Source organism: Gopherus evgoodei, chromosome 9 (assembly GCF_007399415.2).
Source record: "Gopherus evgoodei ecotype Sinaloan lineage chromosome 9, rGopEvg1_v1.p, whole genome shotgun sequence".
In the NCBI taxonomy this organism is placed as follows: Eukaryota; Metazoa; Chordata; order Testudines; family Testudinidae; genus Gopherus; species Gopherus evgoodei.
This window is the reverse complement of record NC_044330.1, coordinates 36,249,794-36,269,854: the sequence shown is the minus strand read 5'-3', so window position 1 is coordinate 36,269,854 and position 20,061 is coordinate 36,249,794. Positions and strand designations below refer to the sequence as shown.

Sequence of the window (20,061 nt, the reverse complement as noted above, 5' to 3'; positions counted from 1 at the left end):
ACGGGCGGTAAGAAGAAACTGGGGGGGGAGTGCAGGGCTGGCAGTGCCCCTTAATCCAGTGCATAAGCGCATGCCACCAGAGGGCGATAGAGCCGGCCTGACAGATGCCGCTGAGGGAAAAATCAAAAACAACATGTACATGGCGAGCAGACACCTAACTTTGAATGGACATGAACAATCACTCGAAGAATATATTTTCCAACTAGAATGTTTTCCTTTTCTTTTTATCAATTGCTGTGCAGGCAGGATAAGACTTTTCCAGAAGCAAACTACCTAATTATCTGTATCTGTCTACGCACACACATCCTTATATGTTGTTTGAGTCACAGTTAATGACAAAGGCCCTGAAAGTTGAAACACTTCAACCATATAAAACTTCAGAGAGAATATCCAATAAGTGTAATAGTACATACATAGAGCCACAAGAGTGGAGTGCAGAGCCTCATTTTCCTCTATGTTTCACAAGTGTCGCAGGAAATACCTTTCAACGCTGACCCTGAGAGTGAAACCACTGCTTTTGCACTGGGAAGCTCAGGAATAAACTTGTCAAATCAACCTCCTTTGGCCCTTTGGGGGAAAATTATTTTAGAAGACCAGAAACTGGAAAAAAAATATTTGCAACAAGTACATTCTGTTCAGAACTAGGGCATACGCAAGAAGAGAGCGTTAATGGATTTGTGAGAAGCCCAGAAAATATGCTTCATTAAGTTAAGCTCACATTGAGTTGTTTACATCTGTGCTTTTTATTAACTAAAAAGGCGCCTATTTCTTACTAATATATCAGAGGCTTATTGTGGCTGGCCCTCACAGGTACAAGGGAAGACAGAAGGAGTGAGAAGTTTTTCCCCTTTCTTGCTCCACTGCAGCGGGTCCAGCCATAATTTGGCTGGGGATGGGAGGAACAGCTCCATGCTAGTGTTCATTTATTCACTCTAATTTAAGGTTTCACATGCCAGTAATGCATTTTAACATTTTTTGAAGATCTCTTTCTATAAGTCTATAATATATAACTAAACTATTGTTGTATGTAAAGTAAATAAGGTTTTTAAAATGTTTAAGAAGCTTCATTTAAAATTAAATTAAAAAGCAGAGGCCCCCAGACAGGTGGCCAGGACATGGGCAGTGTGAGTGCCACTGAAAATCAGCTCTCATGCCACCTTTGGCACGTACGCCATAGGTTGCCTACCCCTGTGGTAGACAGTAGTGGAGTGCTGAGAATCAAGGTTCTTGGGTTCTATTCCTGGCTCTAGAGGGAGAATGCGTGCAAGTGTTTAGAACAGAGGACTAAGTCTTGGGTGCTGTTTGTAGTTACTGGTGCTTTGCAATTGCATAGTACTCATTCAGCTGAGAGCATGGAAGTGTTTTGCAAAGGTATAGGAGTCACCTTATTTTACAACATAACCAAGCACCTATAATTGGCACATTTTTCTGAAAGGCTGCATGGCTGAATGGGCCAGGCTTGAGGATGCCATATAACAGAGACTGTGAGACAACAGACTTTAAAGCATGACATTTTTATGTACAGAAAAATGTCTTACTGCCCAGGAATGAATTTCGCTTGTTGCGGGGGTTGGGTAGTGTCATTTTAATAAGGGGGTCTTGGGCCCAACATGTTTATTAACATCTTTTCCCTTGCTGGATTTGAGACACCCCTTTATCTGGAGATCATTTCTTGTCTGCCAATGATAATCACGCAGCCTCACTGGTGTGTTGAGTTCTGGATGTTCCTGAGGAAAACAAAGTCTGTATTCAAATCCCTGAACCACATTTAACTGCTTAATGATGTACAACAACACAATCAGATTAATACCTTTGATTCTCTGGGCCCACTTATTTCATCACATATACACATTAGCTGGGGTAACTGAGTGGTGAAGGGGGAAATTCCACATTTGTGGGGAGGAGGAGACATTTCTCTGTTTAACCTGACACTTATTTGAAGATGCTGAGGCAAGAGTCGGAATGTACAAATAAGTCCCGAGGGGATGGATTAGTGAGCAGGGCAGGGGCTGCCAGTAAGGTGGTCAAAGCTGCAGGATAACTTATCACATGACTCTGCAATGTTTCGTGTGTGTGTGTGTGTGTAAATGTATAAAAGCTTCCAAGGCTAGAAATGGAAGCTTTGTAATTCCATTGGGAAAGGGAGCTGCTGAATTTTTCCAGTTGAGATACACAGCACTTGCCCCAAGCCCAAGGCAATGGTGGGGATTTTTCAGTATAGGAAAGCCAGGATAGGTCAGTAGTAGAGGTTTTTATGGTTCCCACTGAGCCTTATACACCTGGACTCATGGCAACAAGGCAGTTGGCTTTATGAGGAGGTGGATATGGAAAATAGCCCCCAAAACAGAGATGCACAAACACTTCTTCTAACTACCTTAACAACCTCTTACTACTTCTCCATCCCACAGAGCACTTGAATTAATGACTTTGCTTCCCACCAGTGTACTATAGTCACAGTCTATTTGGTTGAAACAGTGATAAAAGCACTAGCAGTACATCATGAATTACTATTGTGCTTAGAGCTGACTCAACACCTCTCTGAATGCCGTACTCATCCTGGCAACATTGTCAGACCGTGGAGGGAGAGGCTACTCTGTGCTGCAGGCTCTAAAAGTAGGTTTATATGACACTGATTCAGAAGGTGAATAATTTTGATAAGAGCCTGTATATTCACTCCCATCTGCCCTACTCCCACACCACACTCAGTGTTTCTTCCCACTGATTAATAACCACTCTTTCTTCCTACATGCTATCAACACCTGACTGTCTATTCTCACTCTACAACAGTCAGTTCCTATAATGCATTCAAAGAACAATTTCGTCTGACACTTTTTTAAAGTTAATTCTGTTAAAGCACATTTTTTGTCTGAGAGGGTTCTGGCTTCACAGGTGGGAACAAATAAGCTTTAATGCCTTTTACCCTACCTGCTCTCAGATACTCTGTTCCCTCTATTTAATATCTTGGGCCACATCCTGCAAAAGATTATGCTGCACTTAACAGGAAGTGCAGTGCAATGGCATTTCGGATATGAAGTGGAAGTAGCACCAGAGGCCTGTGAGTAAAACTGTTCGGTGTGGCCCCACCCTCACTCATTCCCTATACTCCCTTTTTATGGCATGAAAATGCATGGGATTAGCTGGGAGTAGATTACCCTATAGGCAGCGCTCCCTATTCTCTATTCTAGCAGCAAAAATTCAGTGCTCACCAGACATTTTACCAAACAATATGTTTCCCTCTCATTTGCAAATTTCTTATCCCCCTTTTTGGTCTCTACCATATGTTGTCCACATACTGTGTAACAGGTTTAAAATGAGGGGAGGAAAGAGAACAATAGAAAAATAATATTCATGCAATGGGCCCCCATCTAATCACACAAGCTGTGAAGGTTGTCTCCCTCATTTGAAGACATTACTGTAGAGATCAGGATTCCTTGCATGGCAAGAATGCACTCCATCAAGCTGTAATTGTTTACTGTTGCTCAGGGATCCCATTGGGTCTCAGAGGAGTTCTTCTGCTATGAAATTTTAAATGCAATAATAAAAATCTAACTGGCAATGCTTTCTTTTTATCTGGTCTTTTACCTCCGCTGATAATTGATGCAAATGCATCATGGAAACAATTCTGAGGAATAGATTTCACATGGGTTACATCCTGCGGATAAAACTGCCGAAACGTGTCAAAATCACACAGTGTGTTCTGCAGTTTCTGACCATTCATCTTTTTCATACAAGGCAAGTCTGCTCTCCACTGTGTGCTCTGCTAATATACATTCAGCTTCACTCTCTCCTTCTGTTGACTCCTGAGCTGCTCAGTCACTCCTGCTGGTACAGCCACAAGGAAATCACATGGAAAACATCATTGGGGAGCACCTGTACATGCCTCTGAGGTAGTCTGGACACTCTTCCCCCACATAAATTCCCAGGCCCTCAGAGACCCCCAACAGAAGATTTAGCACCACTGAATGACCCATACACATTCACTTTCATTAACAAAAACAGGAGAAAATTCCTACAGACCAGGGAATAGGCTTGCATGGCACTTCACAGCTTCGAACGGATGCTGAATTACAAGGCATGCTTTTCAAAGCACATGCCGAAGATGCACTCAGGAAATCTCTCTTTACAACCAGCTGTGTGTGTACATCATCCCTGATATATTTTACATTTGTTCTCCTTAATTTGCTGCTAACCCTTTCCACACTTCCCACATCTTCTCATAATCGCTTTCTTTTTAGAGGATCTCCCAGTCCCAGGACCCTCCTGATTTTCTGTCTCTGTCTTCCCTCTCCAATCTCTGTGTATCACACTGCAGCATCTCCCTCACACAGATCATCACAGCTTTGCGCCTGCCTCTTCCCATTACCCCACAGCTATACATGCTAAAAGAGTGCAGGCAGGGAGAAGGTGTTTTTGGACTCTGCCTCCTGCCACTCTGTGGTCACAGAAGGGCAAGGGTTAGAATCATAGAATATCAGTGTAACCCTTCTGCCCCTGTGAGTTGGCAGCAACAAGGGCCGGGTTCAGTATCCAGGGGTTCCGTTTCAGTAACACAATGCATAACCGGCTCGAGCCCCCACCCAGTGATCTGGGACACTCACATACCACACCCCCCTGGGCGCCTCTAGGAGGCAATACTTCCCCTCTCACAAGCACGGAGTCTGAGTGTAGCAAAATCTTTTTAATAAAGGAAGGAATCAATGCGGCATCCCATTGGAGAGACACCACAAACAGGGTTATAACACAAACCATAAACAAAAACCCACCTCCAAGTACGTTTGGCACTGTCCTTTTTCCCCTTAGGGTTTTAAGTCCAACCACCCCAAAGTCCAACAACCCAAAAGTCTCTGGTCAATGCCACCCCAGAGTTCGAGAGTTTATCTGTAGAGGTCCCTCCCCCCAGCCTGGGTACAAAGGGGCACCTTACGTGGTCCGGGGCCAACTGCCCTGCCTCTCCGTGGGTTCTGCTTCTGCCTTCTCCACGAACTGCTCTGCTTTACCAGCTGCTCCACTCTGCTCCTCCAGCCGTCCTCAGAAACTGCTCCACTCCACCAGCTGCTCTGCTCCATGAGCTGCTCTGCAAGCTGCTCGGCTCCGCTCGCTCAGTGGGCCGCTCCACCCGTCCCACAGCTACTCCGCTCTGCCAGCCACTCCGCTGCCACCAGCTGTCCCGTGATCTGCTCCAGCCATCCCCACAACTGCTCCACTCCACCAGCTGCTCTGTTCCACAGTATAACTTCAAGTATCAGAGGGGTATCCGTGTTAGTCTGGATCTGTAAAAGCATCTGAAGAAGTGGGTATTCACCCACGAAAGCTCATGCTCCAAAATGTCTGTTAGCCTATAAGGTGCCACAGGATTCTTTGCTGCTTTTACAGATCCAGACTAACACGGCTACCCCTCTGATACTTGACACCATGCAAGGCACTGCATTTAGCCGTATGGAGTGGAAATCCATCAACCTCATGAAGAAACTTGCACAAATACAGACAGATATCATCTTCCTTTCCAAATGCAAACGGATAGACATCATACCAAATGGACTAAAGGTAAAAAATCCACTGCTATCTACATACTACACAGACCACAGTGAGAGATTATGCCATACTCTATCAAAAAAACTGAGGAACCACCTGATCAGCATCCTATACAGCAAACAGGAAAACATCAAAAAAGAGCTCTCCAACCTGGAGACTCTCATTAATAACCAAACTTCTATACAAACGGACTTCACTAGAATAAGACAGGAGATCTACATTACTCACTTCACCTGCATCTGAAGAAGTGGGTATTCACCCACGAAAGCTCATGCTCCAAAACGTCTGTTAGTCTATAAGTTGCCACAGGATTCTTTGCTGCTAGTATAACTTCAGGCTCCCCCACTAGTTAGCACAGTACTCAGTGCTCTCAGCCCAGTTATTTCACCTCTTTAGTGATTTCAGCTCTTAGTGATCTCAGCTCTTAGTAGGGGAGCCCCAGTGCTAGTGCACCATTAGCCCAAAGTGAGTTCAGCTCAGTAACCTGTATTTAGATTCTTGAGGGAATAAAAAAAATCAACTCTGACATTCCACAGTGGAGAGAGGAGGGGGTGGAACTGGTGCTTCTGGCTCCACAAGGAGACTGCACCACCAGGCACAGATACCTGTCCCCAGCCTCTCTCAATTCACTGGGTTTTGGAACCCATGTCCCTTGTCTAGCAAGTACCACCCAACTGAGGGTGAGTCATTTGTCACCAAGCAGTCCCACAGCTCAGCAGTCTGGGATAGGGTAGGCGTGCCTATGCAAATACACTCTCTGACATTCTTTCCACCAGATGTCAGGGTAGAGCTTATCCTGACTCTGCTTACATCAGGATTGGAAGAGACCTCAGGAGATCATCTAGTCCAATCCCCCACTCAAAGCAAGACCAACACCAGCTAAATCATCCCAGCCAGGGTTTTGTCAAGCCGGGCCTTAAAAAAACCTCTAAGGATGGAGATTCCACCACCTCTCTAGGGGTATGGCTACACTTGACATTTCAAAGCGCTGCCGTGGCAGCGCTTTGAAGTGTGAGTGTGGTCAGAGCGCCAGCGCTGGGAGAAAGCTCTCCCAGCGCTGCACGTAAACCACATCCCTTACGGGTGTAGCATGCAGCGCTGGGAGCCGCGCTCCCAGCACTGCGGCACTGATTACACTGAGGACTTACAGTGCTGTATCTTGCAGCGCTCAGGGGGGTGTTTTTTTCATACCCCTGAGCGCAAAAGTTGCAGCGCTGTAAAGCGCCAGTGTAGCCATGGCCTAGGTAACCTATTCCAATGCTTCACCACCCTCCTGGTGAAATAGTGTTTCCTAATATCCAACCTGGACCTCCCCCACTGCAACTTGAAACCATTACTTCTTGTTCTGTCATCTGCCACCACTGAGGATAGCCTAGCTCCATCCTTTTTGGAACTCCCTTCAGGTAGTTGAAGGCTGCTATCAAATCCCCCCTCACGCTTCTCTTTTGCAGACTAAATAACCCCAGTTCCCTCAGTCTCTTGTCATAAGTCATGTGCCGCAGCCCCTAATCATTTTTGTTGCCCTTCGCTGGATTCTTTCCAATTTTTCCACATTCTTTCTGTAGTGTGGGGCCCAAAACTGGACACAGTACTCCAGATGAGGCCTCACCAATTCCAAATAGAAAGTGTAATAATAACATAGGAGAAGTGGAGAACACTGTCCTGTTTTAAAACGGTGGATGACTTCTTCCAGTGTTGCTGTAGGTCTCATTAGGTGTTGTTGATCTCACAGTGCGGGTTCTTACAACAAGCTACTGGCCTACTAGTCAGCCACACCAAAGTGCAACATCCCTCCAGCCCCCAGACATGCTTTTGAAGTATTTAGAAGGTATGTATTAAATCAGGCCTTGTATTTTTAAAACAATGGGTACAGTAAATATACTTTTGTGAGTATTAAAGGCATATTAGAGAGCTGCTTTGTTCTTTTGGGGGCAAACTAGAAAACCAACTACTCACTGCTTGGTTTTTTGTTTCAGATGTGACCTTAACCTCAATTTAACATTTTTTTTTTTAAGTAATTGTTACACATTACACTTAGTACAGTCCATCCTGAAGAGTTCAAAATTATCTATGTATGTAAAGTGCTTTTGGATCATCTGCATAAAATGTGCCATATAAATATGTAAATTTTCATTTTAATTGTCTCGTAGATTTTATTTAGCCAAACACAGTGGTCAACAGCTGACACTCCAGCATCACATGGGTTCGGCAGTCTCAATGCCACCTTCTATGGACCTGTTAAAAAGGTAAATGTCTGTATTCTGAAAGTGTTATGGTTTAATCTCAAAAAATTTGTAAATGTAAAGATAAATTTGTAATCAGTTTTGGATTCTTTTAGCTATAAATTAAACTGCCAGTATAGGACACGAATACAAGTTAAAAAAAATACATCTCTCCCTTTTTAATTCAACTCTTATCTTGGCAACAGTTTGGAGTATACTTACAAGCATACATTCTATAATCCTGAATCAAATTTGAAACTCTCCAATCTGTTGGTTTAATTAAATCTTAGGATGATAATGGACTCATAGACTTTAAGGTCAGAAGAGACCATCATGATGATCTAGTCTGACCTCCTGCACATTGCAGGTCAGGGAATCTCACCCACAGACTCCTGTAATAGATCCCTAGCCCCTGGCTGAGTTACTGAAGTTCTTAAATCACGAATTAAAGAGTTCAAGTTACAGAAAATCCACCATTTATAGTAGTTTAAACCTGCAAATGACCTGTTTCCTGTACTGGTGAAAACGCCCCAGGGTCTCTACCAATCTGATCTATGTTAAAATTCCTTCCTTACCCCAAATATGGCCATTAGTTAGACCCTGAGCATGTGGGCAAGATCCATCAACCAGACAGCTGGGAAAGAATTCGCTGTAATAACTCAGAGCCCTCCCCATCTAATGTCCCATTACCAGCCACTGGAGATATTTGCTGCTATCAGATGCAGATCAGCTACATGCCATTGTAGGCAGTTTCATCATTACCATCCCCTCCAAAAACTTACCAAGCTCAGTCTTGAAGCCAGTTAGGTTTTTTGCTCCCACTACTCCCCTTGGAAGTCTGTTCCAGAACTTTACTCCTCTGATGGTTAGAAACCTTCGTTCAATTTCAAGCCTACACTTGTTGATGGCCAGTTTATATCCATTTATTCTTGTGTCGACATCGGTGCTTAATTTAAATAACTTCTCACCCTCCCTGGTATTTATCTCTCTGATGTATTTATAGAGAGCGATCATAGCTTCCCCCAAGCCTTTGTTTGGTTAGGCTAAATAATCCCTACCCTCCAGCGTATCTACCTCCCCCACCAGCTTAAATTCTTCACATGGGGCCTCCTTCCAGTCACCAGGGGGAACAGAGCTAATTCTGAGAGTCTCCATATGGGGCACTGGCTGCCTCCAGCATGCTGCAGCTTTTTGAATGTGCTTCCTTATCCACCTGTTGCCACAGGACAGAGCAACTGATCAGCATTGCCACAGCACCCCTGAAGCAGCAGACTGGTAGCCAGCAGCGAAATTACAGTGCTACTGTGCCTTCTCAGTCAGTCATAAGCCACAATGACCAGACAAAGGTGTCTTTGACTCAAGAGCCCACCCAGGTCTGTGCGCTGCCTGGCCTTTTTAAGATGGCTCAGATTTCAGTTCAACATGAATGATATTCCAATCACTGTACACTTTGCAAATAGAAAGTCAACATTTGCCCACACTTTCCACTCACTGGTTTTGGAGATACTGCAGTAATCTCCTGTTACAAGTAAACAGATATTACTGCAGTTTTCAATCACTGGGCTAAATTCACTGCCAATGGTGCAGGGGGCGTACCCCAGCAAAGGGGGGTGGTATTTACAATGCTGTCATTCTCAGAGGTCATGTCAGGAAAAGTCTACTTTAAGTTGTGGTTGGGTTGTCAGAATTAGCAGATCCTACAGGTACCTTAAATGAGCCTCCTTGCTGACTTTCTACTTCTGAAGCTGCTCCGGCCAGCTCCAGCCACCAACCATGTGAATTTGAGGGCATCTTTCACCACTATGGCCCTCTCCTCTATACAGAGTTTACATCGATATGATCTCACAGTCCTCAGGAGAAACTGCCATAACTAAGAGCTGAATATAGCTCACAAGGGATGAGGGAAGGGAAGAAAAGGTTGACAAGTACAGAATAGGGATGAAACAGCTATTCAAAAGCACTGGCTGTTCCAGAGTCGTATGGTAAGAGAAGTTCTGCAATTTTTTTTTAAAGTTTCATTTAATATTTGGTTTATCACAGATTTGTCACAACAATTTAAACCAGCTTTTCAGAAAAATGATTGCCTGCCCATGCCAAAGAATAGACTATGATTATCAGGTCTTTTTTCCTCTAACTGCTATGACTCTTTGATCCTTTCTCATTAGGAAGCAATGGAAATCTGAACGTTGCCGAGCTACAAGGTCTGTATGTTTTCTGAAACATTGATTCATGTAACAGGAGTTTAATCAAATGTTAAATTAAACATTTTTTAAAAAATAACAGAACTTTCCTTACCATATGACTCTGGAACAGCCAGTGCTTTCAAATAGCATGAAGAATCTTTCACCCCTATTTCTACATCCTCACATAGGGTCCTTGCTGGGATGTTTTATTCACAGGGCAGCCCTTAATTTGGTGATATTTGCTCTGACACAGAAGGCCAGCACACGTATCCACTTCAACCTGTGGTGTCTGGGCATCAGGCTGGCCCCACACAGGGGTGAATTTCACACCCTGTGAGAAGCAGCCCCAGTTGTTGAATAGATAGACAGATTTTAACAGGCATTTCTAATGCTGTTTTGAACATTCTTTTGTTAAAATCTATACTGTATGTATTTTCCTTGAGTAAATATTTATTAAGCTTGCTAAGGTATTATAAATAATCACTAATTTCAGTTTAAAACACTTCACAATTTCACCTTTTAAGACACACTTGACTGAAGCATGGTGTAAAATTGTTAGTCTAAATGCAAATTTCTCTCTAAAAACTGATGTAAATTATGCTGTGATTTATATACAGATAAATCAATAAGTATCAGGGGTTAGTGGATTCAGATGCTTTTTTGGCATGCTCTAAGTAAAACAAAATGTGCTTTGTAAAAAAAAATTAAAATGTGCAAGCCTTGGATCTGGAGTGATGCCTTTTGCAACTTTTTCTAATATAAAAGAGCTGAGTTACATAACGCTTCACAACGTTATTCATATCTGTGCACAAGCATCAATAGCACATTGCAAGAATATCATAACACGTCCACTGAATTGTACACACAGAATCTGTAGATATGACAAATTCAGTGGGAAAATTTCATTCAACAGCTGAACTGGAATGGTTCTACAGTACAATGGCAGTGGAAGACTATTTTTCAAAAGACCCTTAATTACAACCAGTCTCTAGTATAGTATAGTAGTATTGAAATCATATCTGAAGGACATAAGGAATAGAAAAGCAAAGAAATTGCTCCAGGCTTCTGATACATTTCACCAAGCCAGGGAAAAGGCAAGAGCAAAAAACTCCTGGGCCAACTCCCAAACTAAAGTGACAGAATACTGACTGTACTCAATGTACTGTTCAGATAGCTGAGTAATAAAAACATTAAAGAGATTCCTAAGATACATACAAGACAATTTTATGATACAGCACGTAAAGACTCCAGACTAAAGGAGAAGCCATTACAGATCTGTATATTACCAACAGGAAGGAACTAATGGAAAATGTTAAACTAGTAGGCAAGTTATTTCCAGTAACTCCTCACTTAAAGTCATCCCAGTTAACATTGTTTCGTTGTTACATTGTTGATCAATTAGGGAACATGCTCGTTTGAAGTTGTGCAATGCTCCCTTATAACATCGTTTGACAGCTGCCTGCTTTGTCCACTGCTTGCAGAAAGAGCAGTCTGTTGCAGCTAGCAGGTGGGGGCTTGGAACCAGAGTGGACTGCCAGCCCCCCTATCAGCTCCCCACTCCTCACTCCCCTAAGTTCCCTGTGCAGCAGCCACCCAGCAGGCTACCAGTTGCCGGCAGTTCAGCTGTCCGTCCCCCCACTGCCATGTGCTGCTCCTGCCCTCTGCCTTGGAGCTGCTCCCCAAACCTCCTGCTTGCTGGGGGGGGGTGAGTGGCTAATGCCAGGGTGTCCCCCTCCCCTCTGCTCCTGCACTCCACCTACACCATCTTCTATAGAGCAGAGGGGACACACGACAGGGCTCAGGATGGAGGGAGCTTCCTGGCAGCAGCTGCGTCACAGCTTGCTGATTAACTTAACAAGGCAATGTACTTAAGAGTGGGGTCAGCTATTTAAAGGGGAAATGCACATCTCTCTCTCATACACACGCACACACACACAGGGTGTGTGTTTCTGTCTTTGTCTGACATGCTGTCTCCCCTCCCTCCATTCCTGCTGCCTTGTAGAGTGTGAGGCTACATTAACAACGAGTTAACCCTTGACAGCTCAGCCAAGTGCTAGTTCATCATTTAGCAGTAGGGCATTCTCTGGGAAATATCCCACCCTCTTCCAACCTCTGACTTCATGACCTCAACCAAGTTTCACAATCATCATTGCTGTGTACAGTATTGAATTGTTTGTTTAAATTCACTTAACTTCGTTTCGCTTAAAGTCACATTTTTCAGGAACATGACTACAACCTTAAGCAAGGAGTTACTGTATCATGAAATCCTTGAATCAGCAAGATGGATCAAAAAACACAGCAGGAGAAGGACATTGGAGTTCAGGACAGCAAATCTAGGGGAGATAAGAAAGGGGCCAGGAAGCTCTATAAGAGTTGTTGACATTGAAGAAAGTTGAGGATTGGCCTTCAGAACATGAAGCTCCGCCATGCTCTATGAAGGTCCTCTGCCTCCAGCTTAACTGCTGAAGTCCTGAATCTTTTCCCTTGGTCACTTTTTTCAACAGAAACTGCCCTGAGGAATCCCAATTAAAAAAAGATCACAACTCAAAGAACGCTCCATTGCGGAGCTGATACAGACTCAGCCGCATTCCCTGAAGTGATGGGCTCAGGGCGATGATGCATGTCATTCCTTGCCATGATCCATTCCCTAATGCCCCCTACATAACCCACCTCAATTACTCGCAGAGACCAGGCCTTGAAGAAACCCACTGTGTAGTTTGGGGGAAAGGGGATATGGTGCCAGAAAGGTGACTGTCCCATTCCACTATATATGGCAAGGCAGCAAACTTAGACCCATATTTTAATGAGTAGCCCCAGTGACATCAGTATAAATTAGGGGGACACAATCTGGCCTACGGTAGATGAAGGGAACCCGGGTGGGGGAGGGGGAATATTTGGGTTTTACTAAAGCATTTGATACAGTTTTTCACAGAACTCATTTTTTCAATAAAGTTCATAATGGCTTGGATAGTGAAAGCTGTCACGTGGCTTACATAAGAGCAAAAACTCCCAACAAAGGCTGTGGTAAATGGCACAGTATCAAACTGGAGGACATGTCTAGAGGTTAGCAATAGATCCAGTCAATTTTTAACATGTTAATTAACTAGATGGAAGAGGCAATAAATTGTGCCTTTGTGAAATTTGCAGTGGATGCTCACCTAGAGGGTATTGCAAACACCAGTCAGGACAGAGAAGTAATATAATTAGTAAAGCAGGCCAGCAGATGTTTGTTCCCCTCCCTACTCCCCATGGACAATTTCTATTTTCAGTGAAAAATCAAAATCCAAAAATTTTAAGCCAAGAACTGAAACATCTTATTTGGAAATGTTGCCATGATGTCTTCTGAAGTTGTAGTTCAGATGCCTCATACTCCCATTCTTGTCTGTAGAACAGGCTTCCGGGCGGACTGTATCTCCCATGGTGCATTCTCTCCACTCTGTGTCATAGGAGTCTCAGTGCTGCAGAGCATTATGGAAGACGAAGTCCAGCTGGGAAGCCAAGCCCACAGAGACAGGGCAAATGAAGCAATTGAACTACAGCTCAGATGAGGCACCATAATGGTACCTCCAAATCAAAACACTCTGTTTTTGGGGTATTCAGTTTTTTTTTTTACCAATAAACAAATTAATCCAAAAGCCTGTCAATAAACATTATTTCAATGGAAAATGTTTGACCAACCCTAATAATTAGATCTACAAGTGGGATTCCATTGGAATTATAATTATGAAAAACCTGGTACTAAAAATAACAATTAGATTCAGTTTGGGAAAAAAACAAACCTAATATAAATTGGGAGGAAATGATTGGAAACACATTCTATCAGAGGGGGAAAGAGATCGACAGATGACAGTGGGCTGCAAATCTGACACGATTTAGCAACACAATATGACTAGCCTTAAGGCCACTGGAATCTGGGACTGCATAGTAAAAGGCATAAATTCCTGATGCAAGATAGATTCTCTTGTCCTTCTTCCTGAAATGGAATACAGGATTCTTCCATATTGTATAGTCTAACCACTATATTTTACTTTTCCCTTGTATCAGTCTGTGAAAATGTCAATGAACGTTGCTTTCTTAAATTTGAAAGTAAGTATTTTAAGTATTTGTAAACTGATAAAAATAGCAATACATTTGAAGAAAACAGTAAGGTTTCAATGTTGATAACTTTACCAATAAACCCTAATAAATGTGTTTAAATGTGCTTAAGTTAATGTACTCTGTACAGGCCAAAACCACCACTAGCATAAGCCAGTGGAACTGTACTAAGTCAATTGTCACACCCCTTACAGGGATGGTGGATTTGGCCCTATATATTTTTATCAATTGTATATTTGCTAACACAAATGCTTATTTATAATTTTGCCTGTTTTGGACCAGAGCACCTACCTGAAGTTTGAGGGCCTGGGGATGTTCTGCTTGAGAATAAAGATGGCTGATAGTTAAGGCTGCAAGTTTGTCACCGAGGTCATGGAAGTCATGGATTCCATGACTTTCCGTGACCTCAGCAACAGTTTAGGTGTGTGGGAGGGGTCCCAGGGCTAGGGGCAGGAGTTTTGGGGGTGCGGTAGGGTGCTTACCTGGGGTAGGGGCCCCCCCTGAAACTCCTAGATGGTGGGGGAGTTGGGAGGTTGTCTCCACGCCCACAGGTCCTGCCCCCGCAGCTCCCATTGTATGCGATTCCCAGCAAACGGGAGCTGTGGCAGCCAGCGCTTGTGGTGGGAGCAAAGAAGGAGCTCCTGCCCTGGCCCCTGCCTCTGCCGCCTAGGAGCTGCAGGGACATGGAACCAGGTAGGGAGCCCCTGCCAACCCTCCCTCCCCCAGCACCAGCGGGGGTCCCGGGCCACACGCCACAGCCCAGCCTCCCCTTCCCCCAGTACCAGTGGGGTCCCAGTATACACACCTCAGCCCAAACCCCCTTTCCCCTAGCAGCGGTCCCAGATCACTTCTCGTCAGTTTTGTCACACATATTCAGCCATCTTCAAAATTGTACCAAGCTTTGCTGGTGAGAATTGTACTACTCAAATCCCAGACTTACTGCTTAAAAGCACTACAACCTTAGTCCTGAGCCTGCCTTGAGTTCCAGCCAGGTGGATCCCCGTCCACTCACAAAGCCCTAGTTATTTCTCTGGGGGCTCTTTGGGGCCTAAATTTGCTCTTTTAATAGCTCTTACCTTGCTGTATTCCGATTTCATTACTGGCCACTGCTGTCAAGATGTTCCTGTGGAAAACTGCTCCCTACGTTTTTTTTCTGATGGCATGGAATCTATAGCCATTAGTGTTTTTTGTGTTCTTCTCAGTTATACTTCATTTTCCTCCTGCTATTCTCTGCTCATAAAGTAGATACCTGTCAAATACACACATCAGTTACCTAAAAATATATTAATTTAACTGTATTATTCTTTAAATGGGCATTCATTTCAGGAGAAGATTCATTATATTTTAATACATTTCCTTTGGTGCAAAAGTATTTTGATAAATAATTCATATTAGAACACAAAATTTACAGGACTAATACTATTAGAAACACAAATGAATACAATGAAGCAGTAGAATGTACATACATGGCCAAATTTATATTTTCAGATTTATGTTATTACAATATTCTTTATTATCTTTGATTTATAAAAGCTCCAGCCTGAGAAGGGGTAGATAGAATAAATTCTTAAGAAATAATTTATTCTATCTTTCAACAAAGTTAAACAAGGAAAAGATGGGGAAAGAACATTTTCTCCTTCTAAATCTGTAGTTTATTCAGCTATACAAATACAAACAACAACAAAACGCATTATTTATTTCAGGGCCAGCTTTAGGCTGATTCCCCCGATTATCCCGAATCAGGCTCCATGCCTAAGAGGGCCTTGTGCCTAAGGAAAAGCACCTAACTTTTTGTTTTTTACTCACCCAGCAGCGGCCCGGGTATTCGGCGGCATTTTGACAGTGGGTCCTTCAGTGCCGCAGAAGACCCAGAGCAAGTGAAGGACCTGCTTCCAAAGTGCCACTGAAGACCCAGACCGCCGACGAATTGGGCCCTGCAGTTCCTAAAGCCGACCCTGACTTATTTTTAAAAAAATTATTACCTAAGGTCCTGTTTTTATTTCATTTATCCAGGTAAAACTTCCATTGGAGGCCACAGGGCTACAATTGCAGGACTGGGCCTCTCTGCTGAAGCTGCGAACAAAGATGTCACTTATGGTAGTTTTTGTGATGTGGACATTTACTCACTGAGAACTGTACTGAAATTACTGTACTTCATCTCACACTGGCTCCTTAATAGTCATCTGGTGATGTCAACTTCTGGTCACAACCTACTTGCATTGGATTTGATCCAGCAATACAGAAGTGAAAGGCTTTATAATCTTTTCCACTAAGGTTCCATTAAGGTCAGGACACTTAAAATTGGAAGGACTTTTCCATTCCAACATTAGTTGGATCAAATAATTTTTTTTTTCTTTTAAACAGAAGTCCTGTGAGATCTTCCACATCCACTGCTGAAGGCCTGCAGCTCACCCACCTTCCAACCATTTAAGGTGGGTTGGCCTCAGCTTCATCTTAATCCTGTCACCACAACTAGTTCACTCTAGAACAGTGCAAGTCATTCCAACCTCTGTGGCCAGTGCACACCACCTTTGCTGGGTCCCCAGCTCCTGCTTGCCTTTGAGGCATGTGACCATATTCACAGTTTGAATCCTGATCCTTATTTTACTGTCACTAGACAACCTAACCAGACCTGGGAATATTTTGCATTCATTTTAGGCATACTATGGGCCATGGCAGGTAGACAGGGTATATTCCAAATACTCTAACCTCTGAGTAGATAATCAAGCTACAGGGGGGCAGAAATCTATGTATTTCTATAAACAATTACCAATTCACCTTTCCAGTGTCTCCTTTTGGAGCTTGGTTCAGTGTTTAGGCCAGTCCCTGAAGAAAATACTGAGTATTTATGATCTGTGTAGAAAGCAGCTCCTCGTCTGGAATTTATTTCCGGCAACAGTTTGGAGAGGGAGAAAAAAAAAGTTGCATTATTCATTAAAGCATTTTTTTATTATCCTCCACAGTTTCATTGTTCATTAACGCAATTTTTATTACCCAGGGATTTCACTTTTATTACTATTATGTTCAAAGGATTGTTTCCGTGAACACTCTCACCCCCTGCATACATCTATGCATTTTTTTAAAGCTGTAGTGTACATGGTAGTGAAAACCTAAATATCACCAGTCAAACCTCCAGAAAATCAAACAATCAGAGATGTTAGTGACAAATTGTCCCTACCATTGTTTGGTTGAACTCCACAGAGAATCTGGGGACCCTAGTATTGAGTCTAACTTGATTTATTCTTAATATCACAACAAAAGTCTAGACTTCACTCCAATTACAACAATATAAGAAATACAACAGACAGGATACATAAATAGCTATTTTTCTTATACCTTCCAAAATAGGGATTTCTACAAAGATATGAGGGGTATTATGAGCTATGCAGTGATTGACATAAACCTGAATAGAAAAAAGACACAGAATAAATCTAAAGGAGCAATATAAAATATGCTTTTGACTCTCAGGAGTTAATGGATCTTATTTTTGGTGCTATCTTATTTGTTGTAACTGAATTTTCATTCTGGATTACAAATAATCCCATAATTCATCTTGTTCTAAGCAGCTAAAATATTTCTTTCTTTTTGACCTCCCCCTAGGTGTGTAAAAAAGGAAAACAAATGGATTCTACTTGGGGCATGCAGATTTTTTGTGCCTGTATCCCAGAAACCTGAAACCAACCCAGCTCTCTTGTGATTGAAGAAAGCTGAGTTGGCCGGGTTAAATCTGTTGTCAATATGCCTGGCTTACATAGTGAAATAGTTTCGTTCTGAGCAAGAGAAAGATTTACTGTAGGCAAGATATGGACTTTAGATACATAAACATGGATCATAAGGGCAAGGAAGGGGGGATGAGTGATTCTTTAAAAAAAAAAAAAAAAAGCATAGCACTGTATACCTTAGCAGGACGCTCCTGCCCTATGAATAATCAAGTTCCTTAATCAAAGAACTTTATCTACTTAAACTATCATCCGCACCAGAATTCAATTATGGCAAAGCCTAAAGAAAACAGGTTTGGCACACTTTAATATTTTGGTATTAATCTAATTTAGCACTGGTTTCAATTACAATGAAGCACGTATTATCAAGAGATAAATTTTGTTTGTTGGCGTTTTAATCACTTTTTTCCCATATTGTCTCTGATCTAGCTTTCTGGTTACTTTTGCCACACACACTGCCGTAGATTTAGAGATTTTCTCCATTTGACTATGAGAAATCAAACCCTCCTTCTCTGAAGAAAATGAGTGAACGCAATACATTTAAAAAACGGGTTGGAATTTCTGTAGCAATGATTCCACAGTAATGCAACTCACATTGACATCAAAGAACAAATGTATCAGGTCATTCTGACAATTGGAAGAATTGCTGTAAAAAGAATGCATGTATATATCTGGAATAAAAAGTGACTGTCCTAAGTAAAATAAGCATTTCCTTTAGTATTAAATGTACAACATCATTCATATATCAGTCTATTTTAGGTGTCTTTTCTCCCATAAATGTGCATGTAACAGCCATTGAAATTGGTTAAAGTTATACAGAGAATAGACCTCCTATTTAGTTTTCATATGTACTGCAGAATTATCTCATTTTTCCATTTTAATAACATACAGAAGAGATGTGGAAATACTTTTCTCCTTCTTCCTGCTGAATTTGGCTGAAACCCTGCAGCTTTCCATCTTACATTCATTGAGGAAAATGTCATCTGCACAATCCTAAATACTTACAGGTATTTACAAGCCTTTGCTGAAAAACCATTCCCAGTTAGTAATGTGCATCTTACATCTAAAAGACTCAAGTCTCTAAGAAGCGGAAAAATTTGCTTCAATGTGCATTCCTAAAACAGAAATATAACTACATGCGCTGATAATTTTGAGGGTTTGCTGGATTAACAGAGAATCATGAATTTATTGTAGTGATTAGACTCATACTGCTGAAAAGAGATAACAGGAGTGTTTGGAAATATTAAAAAGCAAGCTGCCAAATATTAGGAAGCAGTTCGCAATGATCCACAGCTGCATAATACTACAAACCTCACACACTCCATGCAGGTCCAAGAAGTGATAGGATTTGAACTTGGAGTTTATAATTCCAAAGACAGCAAGGGCTGCCCAGAGGATTCAGGGGGCCTGGGGCAAAGCAGGGGAGCTGCGGCACTTGTACTCACTGACCTGGCAGTGGTCCAGGTCTTCGGCAGCATTTCGGCAGCAGGGGGTCCTTCAGTCGCTCGGTGTCTTCAGCAGCACTGAAGGGCCCCCTGCCACTGAAATGCTGGCCAAAGACCCGGACTGCCGCTGGGCCAGGGCTCACAGGGCCCCTACGGGGCCCGGGGCAAATTGCGCCACTTGCTCCCCGCTCTGGGCATCCCTGAAGACAGCCCATTTCTTGGTAAAGTCAAGTAGTAACAATATCTCTAGGGAAATTTTATATATTGTAGAACGGCATGAAAACATTCAGGGTGAAAATGGAAAGTTAGTATTTCCTCAAATCATATGAAGTTTGAATTCTGATACATAGGTGGAACTGCACTTGGAGACTCAAATTCTTGATCCTGCTAGATACAAGATCACAAAACACGCATGCACAGCCTGATCACCCCTCCAAACTTACCACTCCTACAGAAACATTTCACTTATAGGGCATGGCTACACGTGCAGATGTAGAGCGCTTTGAGTCAAACCAGCCCTTGGAGAGCACAGCAGGGAAAGCGTTGCAGTGTGTCCACACTGTCAGCTGCAAGTGCACTGGCATGGTCACATTTGCAGCACTTGCAGTGGCATTGTGAGTGGTGCATTATGGGCAGCTATCCCACAGAGCACCTCTTCCCATTCTGGCGCTGTGGCTTGTGGGAAGGGGGCATTGGAGGGCATTCTGGGTCCTGTTCCAATGCCTCACGATGCATTGGTTTGCATCCCAGCAATCCCTGTGCTTCCATCCACATTTGGCACCATCTTTCAATGTTTTTTGTACTGCGCGCTCTGTCTTCTCTTTCAGTCTTAGGGAATGGAGCCCGAACTGCAGAGGAATATGCT

General features: G+C 42.9%; 1 long non-coding RNA gene across 1 annotated transcript; it reads right to left on the bottom strand.

Annotated features, from left to right (window-relative positions):
* Positions 1-458: 458 nt before the first annotated feature.
* On the bottom strand, positions 459-19,723 carry LOC115657602. Its single transcript, XR_004002011.1, has 5 exons — positions 19,640-19,723; positions 16,811-16,908; positions 15,109-15,281; positions 1,539-1,727; positions 459-567 (listed from the first exon to the last, which is right to left on the bottom strand). It is a non-coding gene; the product is annotated as an uncharacterized LOC115657602 (long non-coding RNA).
* Positions 19,724-20,061: the final 338 nt, after the last annotated feature.